At 44.7% G+C, this 17,811-nt stretch overlaps 2 non-coding genes and 2 pseudogenes across 2 annotated transcripts; all 4 read left to right on the top strand.

Moving 5' to 3' along the window:
* Positions 1 to 11,087: 11,087 nt before the first annotated feature.
* On the top strand, positions 11,088 to 11,251 carry LOC135033168 (U1 spliceosomal RNA). Its single transcript, XR_010228579.1, has one exon. It is a non-coding gene; the product is annotated as a U1 spliceosomal RNA (small nuclear RNA).
* A 152-nt stretch (positions 11,252 to 11,403) lies between these two features.
* On the top strand, positions 11,404 to 11,539 carry LOC135033104 (U1 spliceosomal RNA; annotated as a pseudogene).
* Positions 11,540 to 12,237: 698 nt separating this feature from the next.
* On the top strand, positions 12,238 to 12,401 carry LOC135032989 (U1 spliceosomal RNA). Its single transcript, XR_010228435.1, has one exon. It is a non-coding gene; the product is annotated as a U1 spliceosomal RNA (small nuclear RNA).
* A 3,402-nt stretch (positions 12,402 to 15,803) lies between these two features.
* On the top strand, positions 15,804 to 15,982 carry LOC135033135 (U1 spliceosomal RNA; annotated as a pseudogene).
* The last annotated feature ends 1,829 nt before the right edge of the window (positions 15,983 to 17,811 follow it).

Here is a 17,811-nt window from a genome sequence, read left to right as displayed (position 1 = left end):
AGGGCATGGCGGCCTTTTGCGGCACTTGGATGACCCCTAGTTCGCATTAAACACCTCCACCCTCTGTCGGTGTGGGGCTCATGTTGGCTATGCCCCAGCCCCTGAAGGATTCAAGCTGATTTCTTGCAGCAGCTGGGCACTGTAACAGCTCCAGAGCTGCTCTGTAAGGCAAGTAAAAGGGTGTGGGCCCTGCAGCACTACCTGTAGTTCGCATTGTGCAAGACCCCTAGTTCGCATTAAACACCCCCACCCTCCTTCGGTGTGGGGCTCATGTTGGCCATGCCCCAGCCCCTGAAGCATTCACGCTGATTTCTTGCAGCAGCTGGGCACTGTAACAGCTCAAGAGCTGCTCTGTAAGGCAAGTAAAAGGGTGTGGGCCCTGCAGCACTACCTGTAGTTTGCATTGTGCATTGGAAGGCACAAAGTAAGCAGACGGGAGGAGAAGTCAGGATAGTGCACAAGGGTATAGACGGGAGGGGATCAAGAAAAAAGAAGTGGAAACAGACAGCAAACTAGGCTTCCAATGCACAATGCAAACTACAGGTAGTGCTGCAGGGCCCACACCCTTTTACTTGCCTTACAGAGCAGCTCTGGAGCTGTTTAATCACTCAATTGGATTTTTCTGCCAGCATAATTTTTCTCTTACGTCCTAGAGGATGCTGGGGACTCCGTAAGGACCATGGGGGATAGACGGGCTCCGCAGGAGACATGGGCACTTTAAGAAAGACTTTAGATCTGGGTGTGCACTGGCTCCTCCCTCTATGCCCCTCCTCCAGACCTCAGTTTACTACTGTGCCCAGAGGAGACTGGGTGCTTTTCAGGGAGCTCTCCTGAGTTTCCTGACAGAAAGTATATTTGTTAGATTTTTTTATTTTCAGGGAGCCTGCTGGCAACAGACTCCCTGCATCGAGGGGCGGAGGGGAGAGATGCACACCTACTTCTGTGAGTTGATAGGCTCTGCTTCTTAGGCTACTGTACAGCATTAGCTCCAGAGGGATCGGTACGCAGGTCTCACCCTCGCCGTCCGTCCCAGAGCCGCGCCGCCGTCCCCCTCGCAGAGCCGGAAGATAGAAGCCGGGTGAGTATAAGAAGAAAAGAAGACTTCAGAGGCGGCGGAAGACTTCATGATCTTCACTGAGGTAACGCACAGCAGTAAAGCTGTGCTCCATTGCTCCCATACACCTCACACACGGCAGTCAGTGTAAGGGTGAAGGGCGCAGGGGGGACGCCCTGGGCAGCAATATAGACCTCTCTTTGGCAAAATAAATATATATGCAGCTAGGCACTGTATATATATATAAGAGCCCCCGCCATTTTTTTATGGGGGGGGCTATTTGAGCGGGACAGAAGCCCGTCGCTGAGGGGGTGGGGCTTCTCCCTCAGCACTCCCCAGCGCCATTTTCTCCACAGCACCGCTGAGGGGAAGCTCCATGGACTCTCCCCTGCTTATACCACGGTAGAAAGAGGGTCTTAAAGAAGAGGGGGCACATAATTAGGCGCATATATATATGGAAATACAGCGCTACTGGGTAAACATAAAGTGATTGTGTTTTTTTCCTGGGTCATATAGCGCTGGGGTGTGTGCTGGCATACTTTCTCTCTCTGTCTCTCCAAAGGGCCTTGTTGGGGAACTGTCCTCAGATAAGAGGATTCCCTGAGTGTATGGTGTGTCGGTACACGTGTGTCGACATGTCTGAGGTAGAAGGCTCTCCTAGAGAGGAGCAGGAGCAAATTAATGTGGTGTCTCCATCGACAACGCCGACACCTGACTGGATGGATATGTGGAATGTTTTAAGTGCTAATGTAAACTTATTACACAAGAGATTAGACAAAGCTGAAGCTAGGGAACAGTCAGGGAGTCAACCCATGCCTGTCCCTATGTCGCAGGGACCTTCGGGGTCTCAAAAGCGCCCACTATCCCAAATAGTTGACACAGATACCGACACAGATTCTGACTCCAGTGTCGACTACGATGATGCAAAGTTACAACCAAAATTGGCTAAATGTATTCGATATATGATTATTGCAATAAAAGATGTTTTGCACATCACAGAGTCCCCTGTCCCTGACACGAGGGTACACATGTATAAGGGAAAGAAACCTGAGATAACCTTTCCCCCCTCACATGAGTTGAACGAATTATGTGAAAAAGCTTGGGAATCTCCAGACAAAAAGCTGCAGATTCCCAAAAGGATTCTTATGGCGTATCCTTTCCCGCCAATGGACAGGATACGGTGGGAATCCTCCCCTAGGGTGGATAAAGCATTGACACGCTTATCCAAAAAGGTAGCGCTGCCATCCCAGGATACGGCTACCATCAGGGACCCTGCTGACCGCAAGCAGGAGGTTACCCTAAAGTCCATTTACACACATTCTGGTACCTTACTCAGACCGGCAATTGCGTCGGCCGAGGTTGTAGCGCGGTGGCAGCATGGACAGATACCTTATCAGCAGAGATTGAGACCCTAGATAAGGATGCTATGTTATTGACCATAGGGCATATAAAAGATGCTGTCCTATATATGAGAGATGCTCAAAGTGACATTAGTCTACTGGGTTCTAGAATAAACGCTATGTCGATTTCTGCTAGACGAGTCCTATGGACCCGGCAATGGACAGGTGATGCCGACTCAAAAAGGCATATGGAGGTTTTACCTTACAGGTGTGAGGAATTGTTTGGGGAAGGTCTCTCGGACCTTGTCTCCACAGCTACAGCTGGTAAATCAAATTTTTTGCCTTATATTCCCTCACAGCCTAAGAAAGCACCACATTATCAAATGCAGTCCTTTCGATCACAGAGAAACAAGAAAGTACGAGGTGCGTCCTTTCTTGCCAGAGGTAAGGGCAGAGGGAAGAAGCTGCACAACACAGCTAGTTCCCAGGAACAGAAGTCCTCCCCGGCCTCTACAAAATCCACCGCATGACGCTGGGGCTCCGCTAAAGGAGTCCGCCCAGTTGGGGGCACGTCTTCGTGTTTTCAGCCACATCTGGGTTCATTCGCAGGTGGATCCCTAGGCAATAGAAATTGTTTCTCAGGGTTACAAGCTGAAATTCGAAGAGGTGCCTCCTCGCCGGTTTTTCAAATCGGCCCTACCATCTTCTCCCCAGGAAAGGGAGATAGTGTTAAATGCAATTCACAAATTGTATCTTCAACAGGTGGTGGTCAAGGTTCCCCTGCTTCAACAAGGAAAGGGAAATTATTCGACCCTGTTTGTAGTCCCAAAACCGGACGGTTTGGTCAGACCCATATTAAATTTAAAATCCCTGAACCTATACTTGAAAAGGTTCAAGTTCAAGATGGAATCGCTAAGAGCGGTCATCGCCAGCCTAGAAGGGGGGGATTTTATGATATCTCTGGACATAAAGGATGCATACCTTCATGTACTCATTTATCCACCTCATCAGGCGTACCTAAGATTTGCGGTACAGTATTGTCATTACCAATTTCAGACGTTGCCGTTTGGTCTCTCCAGAATTTTCTCCGAGAATTTTCACCAAGGTAATGACGGAAATTATGGTGCTCCTGCGAAAGCAAGGTGTCACAATTATCCCGTACTTGAACGATCTCCTCATAAAAGCGAGATCAAGAGAGCAGTTGCTGAACAGCGTATAACTTTCATTGAAGGTGTTACAGCAAAACGGCTGGATTCTCAATATCCCGAAGTCGCAGTTGGTTCCTACGACTCGTCTGACTTTGCTTGGGCATTATTCTGGATACGGACCAGAAAAGGGTTTATCTTCCGATAGAAAAGGCCCAGGAACTCATGACTCTGGTCAGGAACCTATTGAAACCAAAACAGGTGTCAGTGCATCACTGCACTCGAGTCCTGGGAATGATGGTGGCATCATACGAGGCCATTCCCTTCGGCAGGTTCCATGCGAGGATCTTGCAATGGGACCTACTGGACAAGTGGTCCGGGTCACATCTACAGATTCATCAGTTGATCACCCTGTCCCCCAGGGCCAGGGTATCTCTCCTGTGGTGGCTGCAGAGTGCTCACCTTCTAGAGGGCCGCAGGTTCGGCATTCAGGACTGGATCCTGGTGACCACGAACGCGAGCCTCCGAGGTTGGGGAGCAGCCACACAGGGAAGAAATTTCCAAGGTCTTTGGTCAAGTCAGGAGACTTGTCTTCACATCAACATCCTGGAGCTAAGGGCCATATACAACGCCCTATGTCAAGCGGAGACCTTACTTCGCGACCAACCAGTTCTGATCCAGTCAGACAACGTCACCGCAGTAGTTCATGTAAACCGCCAAGGCGGCACAAGGAGCAGAGTGGCGATGGCGGAAGCCACCAGAATTCTTCGCTGGGCGGAGAATCATGTAAGCGCACTGTCAGCAGTGTTCATTCCGGGAGTGGACAACTGGGAAGCAGACTTCCTCAGCAGACACGACCTACATCCAGGAGAGTGGGGACTCCATCAGGAAGTCTTCGCACAGATTGCAAGTCGGTGGGGACTGTTCCAGATAGACATGATGGCGTCCCGCCTCAACAAAAAGCTACAGAGGTATTGCACCAGGTCAAGAGACCCTCAGGCAGTAGCTGTTTAAACAGCTCTTCATTTTCTGATTTTATGTTTATGCTAACAAATTTGCTCTCTGAAAAGTGTCCACAAAGCCAAGTCTCTGATTAACACCTTTGTAGGAATGGTTTTTCACCTATTACTGAATTAAACTTGCTTCATTGGAAAGGCAGCAAGATGCATCCTCATTTCAATGTCTACTGAAATTATACAGGTTGACACCAGGAAACATAAACGCCACTGCATCCTTGCTGCTTTCGCATGTGGAAGTCTGTTTAATGTGAAAACAAGGTGATATCTAATTAGCACACAGGTAAGGAATTAAGAAAATCTTTATTTAAGGGTGAAGGTGTTTCTCACAAAATCGTTGCCCCAATGCATCATTGAAATTCAAGCTGGAAAGATGATTTTAATATATGACTTGTACATTTTGTATTGCTCTTCTGGTGACAATGTAGTTTGTTTTTGTCAATTACCATTTTAATAATAGGGTAAAGAAAATTAAGTGGATTTTTGAAAGAAAACAATACTGTCAATATACTATTAAAACAAATTAAAATGGTAAAAGTTATTGTACTTTAAGTAAAAATAAAAGAGCAAAAATATCAATCCCAGTTTTGGATTACTTTAATTAACAAAAAAAAATGCATATAGCAGAGGATAGTTTCAATCTGCCTACCTCTGGGTTATGGGCCCAGCATGTTTCCATTGCAGTACTCTGCTGCACATGTAAGTGCAAGAGATCCTGAAGCACTCACTCATCATGGGAAAGTACCAATGTGTTTCTTCGTTGGTTGATGGAAGAAACATCTTACAAAAACTCTCCAGATTATTGACTTTTTAAAGTTTTTCTAGGAAACGTTCTAGATGAATGCTTATTAGCCTTTGTCAGTATGTATGTTTGTAAAGTGTCTCTGTGGCGCAATCGGTTAGTGTGTTTGGTTATTAATCAAAGGGTTGGTGGTTCAATCCCACCCAACGATGTAATTGACCTTGTTATCAGATTTTGGTGATCTTTAAGTAGACAAGTCAAAATTTCAAACCCCCTTCTTATGGTGTAGGGTACCTGGCCTACTCTGATGTAATCAGAGTTAGATTTGAATCAGTGATTTTATAAAAAAACAGCTAGGAAGCACAATTTAGCAGTGGGTTGCAGAGAAAAAGAAATATGCTGGCAGAAAAATCCAATTGAGTGATTAAACAGCTCTTCATTTTCTGGCTTTATTTTTATGCTAACTAATTTGTTCTCTGAAAAGTGTCCACAAAGCCAAGTATCTGATTAACATATTTGTAGGGATGGTTTTTCACCTATTACTAAATTAAACTTGCTTCATTGGAAAGGCAGCAAGATGCATCCTCATTTCAATATCTACTGAAATAATACAGGTTGACACCAGGAAACATTAACGCCACTGCATCCTTGCTGCTTTCTCATGTGGAAGTCTGTTTAATGTGAAAACAAGGTGATATCTAATTAGCACACAGGTAAGGAATAAAGAAAATCTTTATTTAAGGGTGAAGATGTTTCTCACAAAATCGTTGCCCCAATGCATCATTGAAATTCAAGCTGGAAAGATGATTTTAATATATCACTTGTACATTTTGTATTGCTCTTCTGGTGACAATGTAGTTTGTTTTTGTCAATTACCATTTTAATAATCGGGTAAAGAAAATTAATTGGATTTTTGAAAGAAAACAACACTGTCAATATACTATTAAAACAAATTAAAATGGTAAAAGTTATTGTACTTTAAGTAAAAATAAAAGCTAAAATATCAATCCCAGTTTTGGATTACTTTAATGAACAAAAAAAAAATGCATATAGCAAAGGATAGTTTCAATCTGCCTACCTCTGGGTTATGGGCCCAGCATGCTTCCATTGCAGTACTCTGCTGCACATGTAAGTGCAAGAGATCCTGAAGCACTCACTCATCATGGGAAAGTACCAATGTGTTTCTTCATTGGTTGCTGGAAGAAACATCTTACAAAAACTCTCCAGATTATTGACTTTTTAAAGTTTTTCTAGGAAACGTTCTAGATGAATGCTTATTAGTCTTTGTCAGTATGTACTTTTTGCAAAGTGTCTCTGTGGCGCAATCGGTTAGTGTGTTCAGCTATTAATCAAAAGGTTGGTGGTTCAATCCCATCCAGGGACGTAATTGACCTTGTCATCAAATTTTGGTAATATTTAAGTAGACAAGTCATATAGCAGAGGATAGTTTCAATCTGCCTACCTCTGGGTTATGGACCCAGCATGCTTCCATTACAGTACTCTGCTGCACATGTAAGTGCAAGAGATCCTGAAGCACTCACTCATCATGCGAAAGTACCAATGTGTTTCTTCATTGGTTGCTGGAAGAAACATCTTACAAAAACTCTCCAGATTATTGACTTTTTAAAGTTTTTCTAGGAATCGTTCTAGATGAATGCTTATTAGCCTTTGTCAGTATGTACTTTTGCAAAGTTTCGCTGTGGCGCAATCAGTTAGTGTGTACGGCTATTAACCAAAAGGTTGGTGGTTCAATCCCACCCAGGGACGTAATTGAACTTGTAATCAGATTTTGTTGATCTTTAAGTAGACAAGTCAAAATTTCGAAAACCCCTGTTATGGTGTAGGGTACCTGGCCTTCTCTGATGTAATCAGAGTTAGATTTGATTCATACTGTTAACTGGGTAGTATATCACAAGTTATACGGTGTGATTGGTGTGGCTGGTATGAATCTTGACCTTGGATTAACAAAAATCCTTTCCTCGAACTGTCTGTCTCCTCTGGGCACAGTTTCTCTAACTGAGGTATGGAGGAGGGGCATAGAGGGAGGAGCCAGTGCACACCCAGATCTAAAGTCTTTCTTAAAGTGCCCATGTCTGCTGCGGAGCCCGTCTATCCCCCATGGTCCTTACGGAGTCCCCATCATCCTCTACGGACTACGAGAAAAAAAAATTACCGGTAGGTTTAAAATGTTATTTTTTTCTCTGCAACCCACTGCTAAATTGTGCTTCCTAGCTGTTTTTTATAAAATCACTTAATTAAATCTAACTCTGATTACGTCAGAGAAGGCCAGGTACCCTACACCATAAGAGGGGGTTTGAAATTTTGACTTGTCTACTTAAAGATCACCAAAATCTGATGACAAGGTCAATTACATCCCTGGGTGGGATTGAACCACCAACCTTTTGGTTAATAGCCCATGTAAGTGCAAGAAATCCTGAAGCACTCACTCATCATGGGAAAGTACCAATGTGTTTCTTACAAAAATTCTCCAGATTATTGACTTTTTAAAGTTTTTCTAGGAAACGTTCTAGATGAATGATTATTAGCCTTTGTCAGTATTGACTTTTGCAAGGTGTCTCTGTGGCGCAATCGGTTAGCATGTTTGGCTATTAACCAAAAGGTTGGTGGTTCAATCCCACCCAGGGATGTAATTGACCTTGTAATCAGATTTTGGTGATCTTTAAGTAGACAAGTCAAAATTTCAAAAACCCCCCTTATGGTGTAGGGTACCTGGCCTTCTCTGATGTAATCAGAGTTAGATTTGATTAAGTGATTTTATAAAAAAACAGCTAGGAAGCACAATTTAGCAGTGGGTTGCAGAGAAAAAAAATATGCTGGCAGAAAAGTCCAATTGAGTGATTAAACAGCTCTTCATTTTCTGATTTTATGTTTATGCTAACAAATTTGCTCTCTGAAAAGTGTCCACAAAGCCAAGTCTCTGATTAACACCTTTGTAGGAATGGTTTTTCACCTATTACTGAAATAAACTTGCTTCATTGGAAAGGCATCAAAGATGCATCCTCATTTCAATGTCTACTGAAATAATACAGGTTGACACCAGGAAACGTCACTGCATCCTTGCTGCTTCCTCACGGGGAAGTCTGTTTAATGTGAAAACAAGGTGATATCTAATCAGCACACAGGTAAGGAATTAAGAAAATCTTTCTTTGTGGGTGAAGATGTTTCTCACAAATTGTTGTCCCAATGCATCATTGAAATTCAAGATGGAAGATGATTTTCATATATCACTTGTACATTTTGCATTGCTCTTCTGGTGACAATGTAGTTTGTTTTTGTCAATTACCATTTCAGTAATAGGGTAAAGAAAATTAAGTGGATTTTTTAAAGAAAACAATGCTGTCAATATACTATTAAAACAAATTAAAATGATAAAAGTTATTGTACTTTAAGTAAAAATAAAAGAGCCAAAATATCAATCCCAGTTTTTGATTACTTTAATTATAAAAAAAAAATGCACATAGCAGAGGATAGTTTCGATCAATCGACCTCTGGGTTATGGGCCCAGCATGCTTCCATTGCACTACTCTGCTGCTCATGGAAGTGTAAGAGATCCTGAAGACTAAATTGATTAAAGGCCTAAAAGTACTGGACTATAAGGAAAGACTTACTAGGCTGAATATTTATACACTAGAAAAGAGGTGCCTAAGAGGAGATATTATTAATATCTTCAAATATGTAAAGATACATAACAAAGAGTTATCAGAGGAATTATTTATTAAAAGAACACGTGGTCACTCGCTGCGACTGGAGGAAAGTTCAGAACGCAATGGAGGAAAGGTTTCTTCACTGTTAGGGCAATCAGGATGTGGAATTCCCTGCCAGGGAAGGTGGTAATGGCGGACTCTGTAATTGGATTTAAAAAAGGAATGGATACATTTCTGAATGAAAAAGCTATCCAAGGTTATAATACTTAAAATATCAACATGGTTAATCCGGGGGTAACATGAGTTATAGTAGCTAACTAGTCATAAAACATTATTCAGCAAGTATGTAGAATCATCACAACTTAAAACAGGTTGAACACGATGGGCAATTTGCCTCTATTCAACCTCAAAAACTATGTTACTATATTACTATGTTATTGTAGTATACAGAACACCACAATGCAATGAGCAGTGATAGTGAGCACTGATGAGGATACTAGAACTGACACTGAGCAGCAAGATGCAGCACTGGACTATTAGTAATGTACTGTAGTATGCTGAGCACCACAATGCAGCACAAGACAATGAGCAGTGATACTGAGCACTGATGAGGATACTACTGAGAACTGACACTGAGCAGGAGAGACACACTACTAGTATTACTGAGCAGCAATAAGTAACCACTGATACTGAGCACTGATATTGAGATTTCCACTGAGAGAACATAGCCACGTCCTCTCCGCTCTCTCTTCAATGCACGAGTAAAAATGTCAGCAACGCGCAGCTCTTTATATGGAATCCGAATCTCGCGAGAATCCGACAGCGGGATGATGACATTTTCCCTTGTTCAGGTTTTCCGAGTCAGGCGGGAACAACCGAGCCTGCCTCGGACCAGTGTAAACCACGTGGAGTTCGTGGGGAATTCGGTTCTCGGAGAACCGAACCCGCTCCTCTCTACCTTATACCCATCAATTTTTTTATTTTCAATCTAAGCCCCTGCAGTTTTCTGTAAGCATCTGCTTCGCTATGATGATCAACAAGTCACAAGGGCAAACACTCAGGGCTTGAGGCGTAGATCTTAGGACCAGCTGCTACAAGCATGGCAGAGGTGTCACTATCACTGGTGACACCCAGAGAGGTGGCGAGGGAGATTGTAATGCAGTGCGCGCAGATAAACAGCGCAATGGTAAAAAGGAGGCATGGTTTCATAGGTAGGGGCGTGGCCTGGTGGCCTGAATCTACATTTTGTTGCTCCGGGTGTCCCGGGGGTTGGGGGCTGCACCCGGGGACTAGTGTGTGAGCTGTGCTGGCTCCTGCACAGTGACAGGGCATGGCCACCCAGCATGACGCCTCCCTTCTTGACCATGCTGTAATTGCAGTCGCACTGCAGTTCAGCGTGATCATAAAAAATGGTGTAGGCTCCTGCTGGTGCAGGCTGTAGAGAAAAGCTGCTGTGACCACGCCCCCTGTGTCTCCTCCGTTGCAGACCCCATTTTGAAGCCTTGCCCCCGGACTAAGAGAAAAGTATGCCCTTGCGCACTATCCTGACTTCTCCTCCCGTCTGCTTAATTTGTGCCTTCCAACGCACAATGCGAACAACAGGTGGTGCTGCAGGGCCCACACCCTTTTTCTTGCCTTACAGAACAGCTCTGGAGCTGTTACAGTGCCCAGCTGCTGCAAGAAATCAGCTTGAATGCTTCAGGGGATGGGGCATGGCCAACATGAGCCCCACACCAAAGGAGGGTGGGGGTGTTTAATGCGAACTAGGGGTCATCCAAGCACTGCAAAAGGCCGCCATGCCCTGCATGCCCCTTTTCTCTTTTCATATGCAGATGAGGGTTCCAGTCAACTTTGGCCCACTGCTTGGATAACATCACCGTATGCAAATCCGTCTGCTGCAGACCTTCCCCCAGGAGTGCTTGTACTAGTTGTTGCATATGGTTTGATATTTGATGGTGCTTCAGTATTAGGCAGCCTTCCGCCCTCCCATGTTCATCTGAAAAGATGTGGTCTCCCTGCAGTTGTTGTCCCCAGATGAGAGTTCCCTTGTGCTGCCTCAGTTGAATCTCCTTTACTTGACAGAGATGTGCCTGAGCAGCGGCCCTCACCAGCCCTATCCCAAATCATACTTATTTTGCATAGGAGATACCATGGTCATGAAGATTGTTCTCCCAGGGTGAGGTTCATTCATTGCATTCTGGGTATGCTGACCCCTGTGATTTTCCCAAATGTGGGAAACTCGACTGCATTATTTGTGGTAGTGGGGGACTGTGTTTGTGCTTTCCTCTGGTCAGCTCTGGTAAAAGTCAGATTTCTTTGTCTCAGATCTTCCTCTAGCCTTGTTCTTCTTTCGAGAGTTCCCTGGTGCTGCCTCAGTTGGATCTCCTTCACTTCACAGGGGGGAACCCGAGCAGCGACCCTCCCCAGCTCTAGCCCAACTCCTACTTACCTGCCAGGTGAGATACTATGATCATGAAGGTGCTTCTCCCAGGGCAAGGCTCAACCATTGCACTCTGGGTGTGCTGCTCCTGCGATTTCCCCAAATGTGGGAAACTTGACTGCATAATTTGTGTTTCCCCTCGTCGGCTCTCGTATAATTCAGATCTCTTTGTCTCAGGTCTCTCTACAGCCTAGTTTGCTGTCTGTTTCCACTTCTCTTTTCTTGAGCCGCTCCCTTCTATGCCCTTGCGCACTATCCTGACTTCTCCCGTCTGCTTACTTCGTGCCTTCCAACGCACAATGCGAACTACAGGTAGTGCTGCAGGGCCCACACCCTTTTACTTGCCTTACAGAGTAGCTCTGGAGCAGTTACAGTGCCCAGCTGCTGCAAGAAATCAGCTTGAATGCTTCAGGGGCTGGGGCATAGCCAACATGAGCCCCACACCGAAGGAGGGTGGAGGTGTGTAATGCGAACTAGGGGTCATCCAAGCGCTGCAAAAGGCCGCCATGCCCTGCACGCCCCTTTTCTCTTTTCATATGCAGACGAGGGTTGAAGCCAACTTTGACCCACTGCTTGGATGACATCACCATATGCAAATCCATCTGCTGCAGGCCTTCCCCCAGGAATGCTTGCACTAGTTGTTGCATTTGGTTTGTTGTTTGGGGGTGCTTCAGCATTAGGCAGCCTTCTGCCCTCACATGTTCATCTGAAAATATGTGTTCTCCCTGCAGTTGTTGTCCCCAGATGAGAGTTCCCTTGTGCTGCCTCAGTTGAATCTCCTTTACTTGACAGAGATGTGCCTGAGCAGCGGCCCTCCCCAGCCCTATCCCAAATCATACTTATTTTGCATAGGCGATACCATGGTCATGAAGATTTTTCTCCCAGGGTGAGGTTCATTCATTGCATTCTGGGTATGCTGACCCCTGTGATTTCCCCAAATGTGGGAAACTCGACTGCATTATTTGTGGTAGTGGGGGACTGTGTTTGTGCTTTCCTCTGGTCAGCTCTGGAAAAAGTCTGATTTCTTTGTCTCAGATCTTCCTCTAGCCTTGTTCTTCTTTCGAGAGTTCCCTTGTGCTGCCTCAGTTGGATCTCTTTCACTTGACAGGGGGGTGCCCGAACAGCGGCATATGTTGAAGATACAATTTGTGAATTGCATTTAACACTATCTCCCTTTCCTGGGGAGAAGATGGTAGGGCCGATTTGAAAAACCGGCGAGGAGGCACCTCTTCGAATTTCAGCTTGTAACCCTGAGAAACAATTTCTATTGCCTAGGGATCCACCTGCGAATGAACCCAGATGTGGCTGAAAACTCGAAGACGTGCCCCCAACTGGGCGGACTCCTTTAGCGGAGCCCCAGCGTCATGCGGTGGATTTTGTAGAGGCCGGGGAGGACTTCTGTTCCTGGGAACTAGCTGTGTTGTGCAGCTTCTTCCCTCTGCCCTTACCTCTGGCAAGAAAGGACGCACCTCGTACTTTCTTGTTTCTCTGTGATCGAAAGGACTGCATTTGATAATGTGGTGCTTTCTTAGGCTGTGAGGGAATATAAGGCAAAAAATTTGATTTACCAGCTGTAGCTGTGGAGACTAGGTCCGAGAGACCTTCCCCAAACAATTCCTCACCCCTTTAAGGTAAAACCTCCATATGCCTTTTTGAGTCGGCATCACCTGTCCATTGCCGGGTCCATAGGACTCGTCTAGCAGAAATCGACATAGCGTTTATTCTAGAACCCAGTAGACTAATGTCACTTTGAGCATCTCTCATATATAGGACAGCATCTTTTATATGCCCTATGGTCAATAACATAGCATCCTTATCTAGGGTCTCAATCTCTGCTGATAAGGTATCTGTCCATGCTGCCACTGCGCTACAACCCCGGCCGACGCAATTACCGGTCTGAGTAAGGTACCAGAATGTGTGTAAATGGACTTTAGGGTAACCTCCTGCTTGCGGTCAGCAGGGTCCCTGATGGTAGCCGTATCCTGGGATGGCAGCGCTACCTTTTTGGATAAGCGTGTCAATGCTTTATCCACCCTAGGGGAGGATTCCCACCGTATCCTGTCCATTGGCGGGAAAGGATACGCCATAAGAATCCTTTTGGGAATCTGCAGCTTTTTGTCTGGAGATTCCCAAGCTTTTTCACATAATTCGTTCAACTCATGTGAGGGGGGAAAGGTTATCTCAGGTTTCTTTCCCTTATACATGTGTACCCTCGTGTCAGGGACAGGGGACTCTGTGATGTGCAAAACATCTTTTATTGCAATAATCATATATCGAATACATTTAGCCAATTTTGGCTGTAACTTTGCATCATCGTAGTCGACACTATGTCGGTATCTGTGTCAACTATTTGGGATAGTGGGCGCTTTTGAGACCCCGAAGGTCCCTGCGACATAGGGACAGGCATGGGTTGACTCCCTGACTGTTCCCTAGCTTCAGCTTTGTCTAATCTCTTGTGTAATAAGTTTACATTAGCACTTAAAACATTCCACATATCCATCCAGTCAGGTGTCGGCGTTGTCGATGGAGACACCACATTAATTTGCTCCTGCTCCTCTCTAGGAGAGCCTTCTACCTCAGACATGTCGACACACGTGTACCGACACACCATACACTCAGGGAATCCTCTTATCTGAGGACAGTTCCCCAACAAGGCCCTTTGGAGAGACAGAGAGAGAGAGTATGCCAGCACACACCCCAGCGCTATATGACCCAGGAAAAAAACACAATAATTTTATGTTTACCCAGTAGCGCTGTATTTCCATATATATATGCGCCTAATTATGTGCCCCCCTCTTCTTTAAGACCCTCTTTCTACCGTGGTATAAGCAGGGGAGAGTCCGTGGAGCTTCCCCTCAGCGGTGCTGTGGAGAAAATGGCGCTGGTGAGTGCTGAGGGAGAAGCCCCACCCCCTCAGCGATGGGCTTCTGTCCCGCTCAAATATAGTAAAAAAATGGCGGGGGCTCTTATATATATATATACAGTGCCTAGCTGCATATATATTTATTTTGCCAAAGAGTGGTCTATATTGCTGCCCAGGGCGTCCCCCCTGCGCCCTTCACCCTTACACTGACTGCCGTGTGTGAGGTGTATTGGAGCAATGGAGCACAGCTTTACTGCTGTGCGTTACCTCAGTGAAGATCATGAAGTCTTCCGCCGCCTCTGAAGTCTTCTTTTCTTCTCATACTCACCCGGCTTCTATCTTCCGGCTCTGCGAGGGGGACGGCGGCGCGGCTCTGGGACGGACGGCGAGGGTGAGACCTGCGTACCGATCCCTCTGGAGCTAATGCTGTACAGTAGCCTAAGAAGCAGAGCCTATCAACTCACAGAAGTAGGTGTGCATCTCTCCCCTCCGCCCCTCGATGCAGGGAGTCTGTTGCCAGCAGGCTCCCTGAAAATAAAAAAATCTAACAAATATACTTTCTGTCAGGAAACTCAGGAGAGCTCCCTGAAAAGCACCCAGTCTCCTCTGGGCACAGTAGTAAACTGAGGTCTGGAGGAGGGGCATAAAGGGAGGAGCCAGTGCACACCCAGATCTAAAGTCTTTCTTAAAGTGCCCATGTCTCCTGCAGAGCCCGTCTATCCCCCATGGTCCTTACGGAGTCCCCAGCATCCTCTAGGACGTAAGAGAAAAATTATGCTGGCAGAAAAATCCAATTGAGTGATTAAACAGCTCCAGAGCTGCTCTGTAAGGCAAGTAAAAGGGTGTGGGCCCTGCAGCACTACCTGTAGTTTGCATTGTGCATTGGAAGCCTAGTTTGCTGTCTGTTTCCACTTCTTTTTTCTTGAGCCCCTCCCGTCTATACCCTTGTGCACTATCCTGACTTCTCCTCCCGTCTGCTTACTTTGTGCCTTCCAATGCACAATGCAAACTACAGGTAGTGCTGCAGGGCCCACACCCTTTTACTTGCCTTACAGAGCAGCTCTGGAGCTGTTACAGTGCCCAGCTGCTGCAAGAAATCAGCTTGAATCCTTCAGGGGCTGGGGCATAGCCAACATGAGCCCCACACCGACGGAGGGTGGAGGTGTTTAATGCGAACTAGGGGTCATCCAAGTGCCGCAAAAGGCCGCCATGCCCTGCACGCCCCTTTTCTCTTTTCATATGCAGACGAGGGTTGAAGCCAACTTTGACCCACTGCTTGGATGACATCGCCATATGCAAATCCATCTGCTGCAGGCCTTCCCCCAGGAATACTTGCACTAGTTGTTGCATTTGGTTTGTTGTTTGAGGGTGCTTCAGTATTAGGCAGCCTTCTGCCCTCCCATGTTCATCTGAAAATATGTGTTCTCCCTGCAGTTGTTGTCCCCAGATGAGAGTTCCCTTGTGCTGCCTCAGTTGAATCTCCTTTACTTGACAGAGATGTGCCTGAGCAGCGGCCCTCCCCAGCCCTATCCCAAATCATACTTATTTTGCATAGGAGATACCATGGTCATGAAGACTGTTCTCCCAGGGTGCGGTTCATTCATTGCATTCTGGGTATTCTGACCCCTGTGATTTCCCCAAATGTGGGAAACTCGACTGCATTATTTAATGCGAACTAGGGGTCATCCAAGCACCGCAAAAGGCCGCCATGCCCTGCATACCCCTTTTCTCTTTTCATAAGCAGACGAGGTTTGAAGCCAACTTTGACCCACTGCTTGGATGACATCACTTGCTGCCTTTCCAATGAAGCAAGTTTAATTTAATAATAGGTGAAAAACCATCCCTACAAAGGTGTTAATCAGATACTTGGCTTTGTGGACACTTTTCAGAGCACAAATTTGTTAGCATAAAAATAAAGCCAGAAAATGAAGAGCTGTTTAATCACTCAATTGGATTTTTCTGCCAGCATATTTCTTTTTCTCTGCAACCCACTGCTAAATTGTGCTTCCTAGCTGTTTTTATAAAATCACTGAATCAAATCTAACTCTGATTACATCAGAGAAGGCCAGGTACCCTACACCATAACAGGGGGTTTGAAATTTTGACTTGTCTACTTAAAGATCACCAAAATCTGATAACAAGGTCAATTAAGTCCCTGGGTGGGATTGAACCACCAACCTTTTGGTTAACAGCCTTACACACTAACTGATTGCGCCACAGCGACACTTTGCAGAAGTACATACTGACAAAGGCTAATAAGCATTCATCTAGAACGATTCCTAGAAACATTTTAAAAAGTCAATAATGTGGAGAGTTTTTGTAAGATGTTTCTTCCATCAACCAATGAAGAAACACATTGGTACTTTCCCATGATGAGTGAGTGCTTCAGGATCTTTTGCACTTACATGTGCAGCAGAGTACTGTAATGGAAGCATGCTGGGTCCATAACCCAGAGGTAGGCAGATTGAAACTATCCTCTGCTATATGCATTTTTTTTTTGTTAATTAAAGTAATCCAAAACTGGGATTGATATTTTTGCTCTTTTATTTTTACTTAAAGTACAATAACTTTTACCATTTTAATTTGTTTTAATAGTATATTGACAGTATTGTTTTCTTTCAAAAATCCAATTAATTTTCTTTACCCGATTATTAAAATGGTAATTGACAAAAACAAACTACATTGTCACCAGAAGAGCAATACAAAATGTACAAGTGATATATTAAAATCATCTTTCCAGCTTGAATTTCAATGATGCATTGGGGCAACGATTTTGTGAGAAACATCTTCACCCTTAAATAAAGATTTTCTTAATTCCTTACCTGTGTGCTAATTAGATATCACCTTGTTTTCACATTAAACAGACTTCCACATGAGAAAACAGCAAAGATGCAGTGGCGTTAATGTTTCCTGGTGTCAACCTGTATTATTTCCGTAGATATTGAAATGAGGATGCATCTTGCTGCCTTTCCAATGAAGCAAGTTTAATTTAGTAATAGGTGAAAAACCATCCCTACAAAGATGTTAATCAGATACTTGGCTTTGTGGACACTTTTCAGAGAACAAATTTGTAATCATAAAAATAAAGCCAGAAAATGAAGAGCTGTTTAATCACTCAATTGGATTTTTCTGCCAGCATTTTTCTTTTTCTCTGCAACCCACTGCTAAATTGTGCTTCCTAGCTGTTTTTTTATAAAATCACTTAATCAAATCTAACTCTGATTACATCAGAGAAGGCCAGGTACCCTATACCATAAGAGGGGGTTTGCAATTTTGACTTGTCTACTTAAATATCACCAAAATCTGATAACAAGGTCAATTAAGTCCCTGGGTGGGATTGAACCACCAACCTTTTGGTTAACAGCCTTACACACTAACTGATTGCGCCACAGCGACACTTTGCAAAAAGCACATACTGACAAAGACTAATAAGCATTCATCTAGAACGTTTCCTAGAAAAACTTTAAAAAGTCAATAATCTGGAGAGTTTTTGTAAGATGTTTCTTCCAGCAACCAATGAAGAAACACATTGGTACTTTCGCATGA

The sequence above is a fragment of the Pseudophryne corroboree genome, unplaced genomic scaffold (genome assembly GCF_028390025.1).
Source record: "Pseudophryne corroboree isolate aPseCor3 unplaced genomic scaffold, aPseCor3.hap2 scaffold_567, whole genome shotgun sequence".
Taxonomy (NCBI): Eukaryota; Metazoa; Chordata; class Amphibia; order Anura; family Myobatrachidae; genus Pseudophryne; species Pseudophryne corroboree.
The sequence above is the reverse complement of the archived record's forward strand: the minus strand, read 5'-3'. Positions and strand labels throughout refer to the sequence as shown.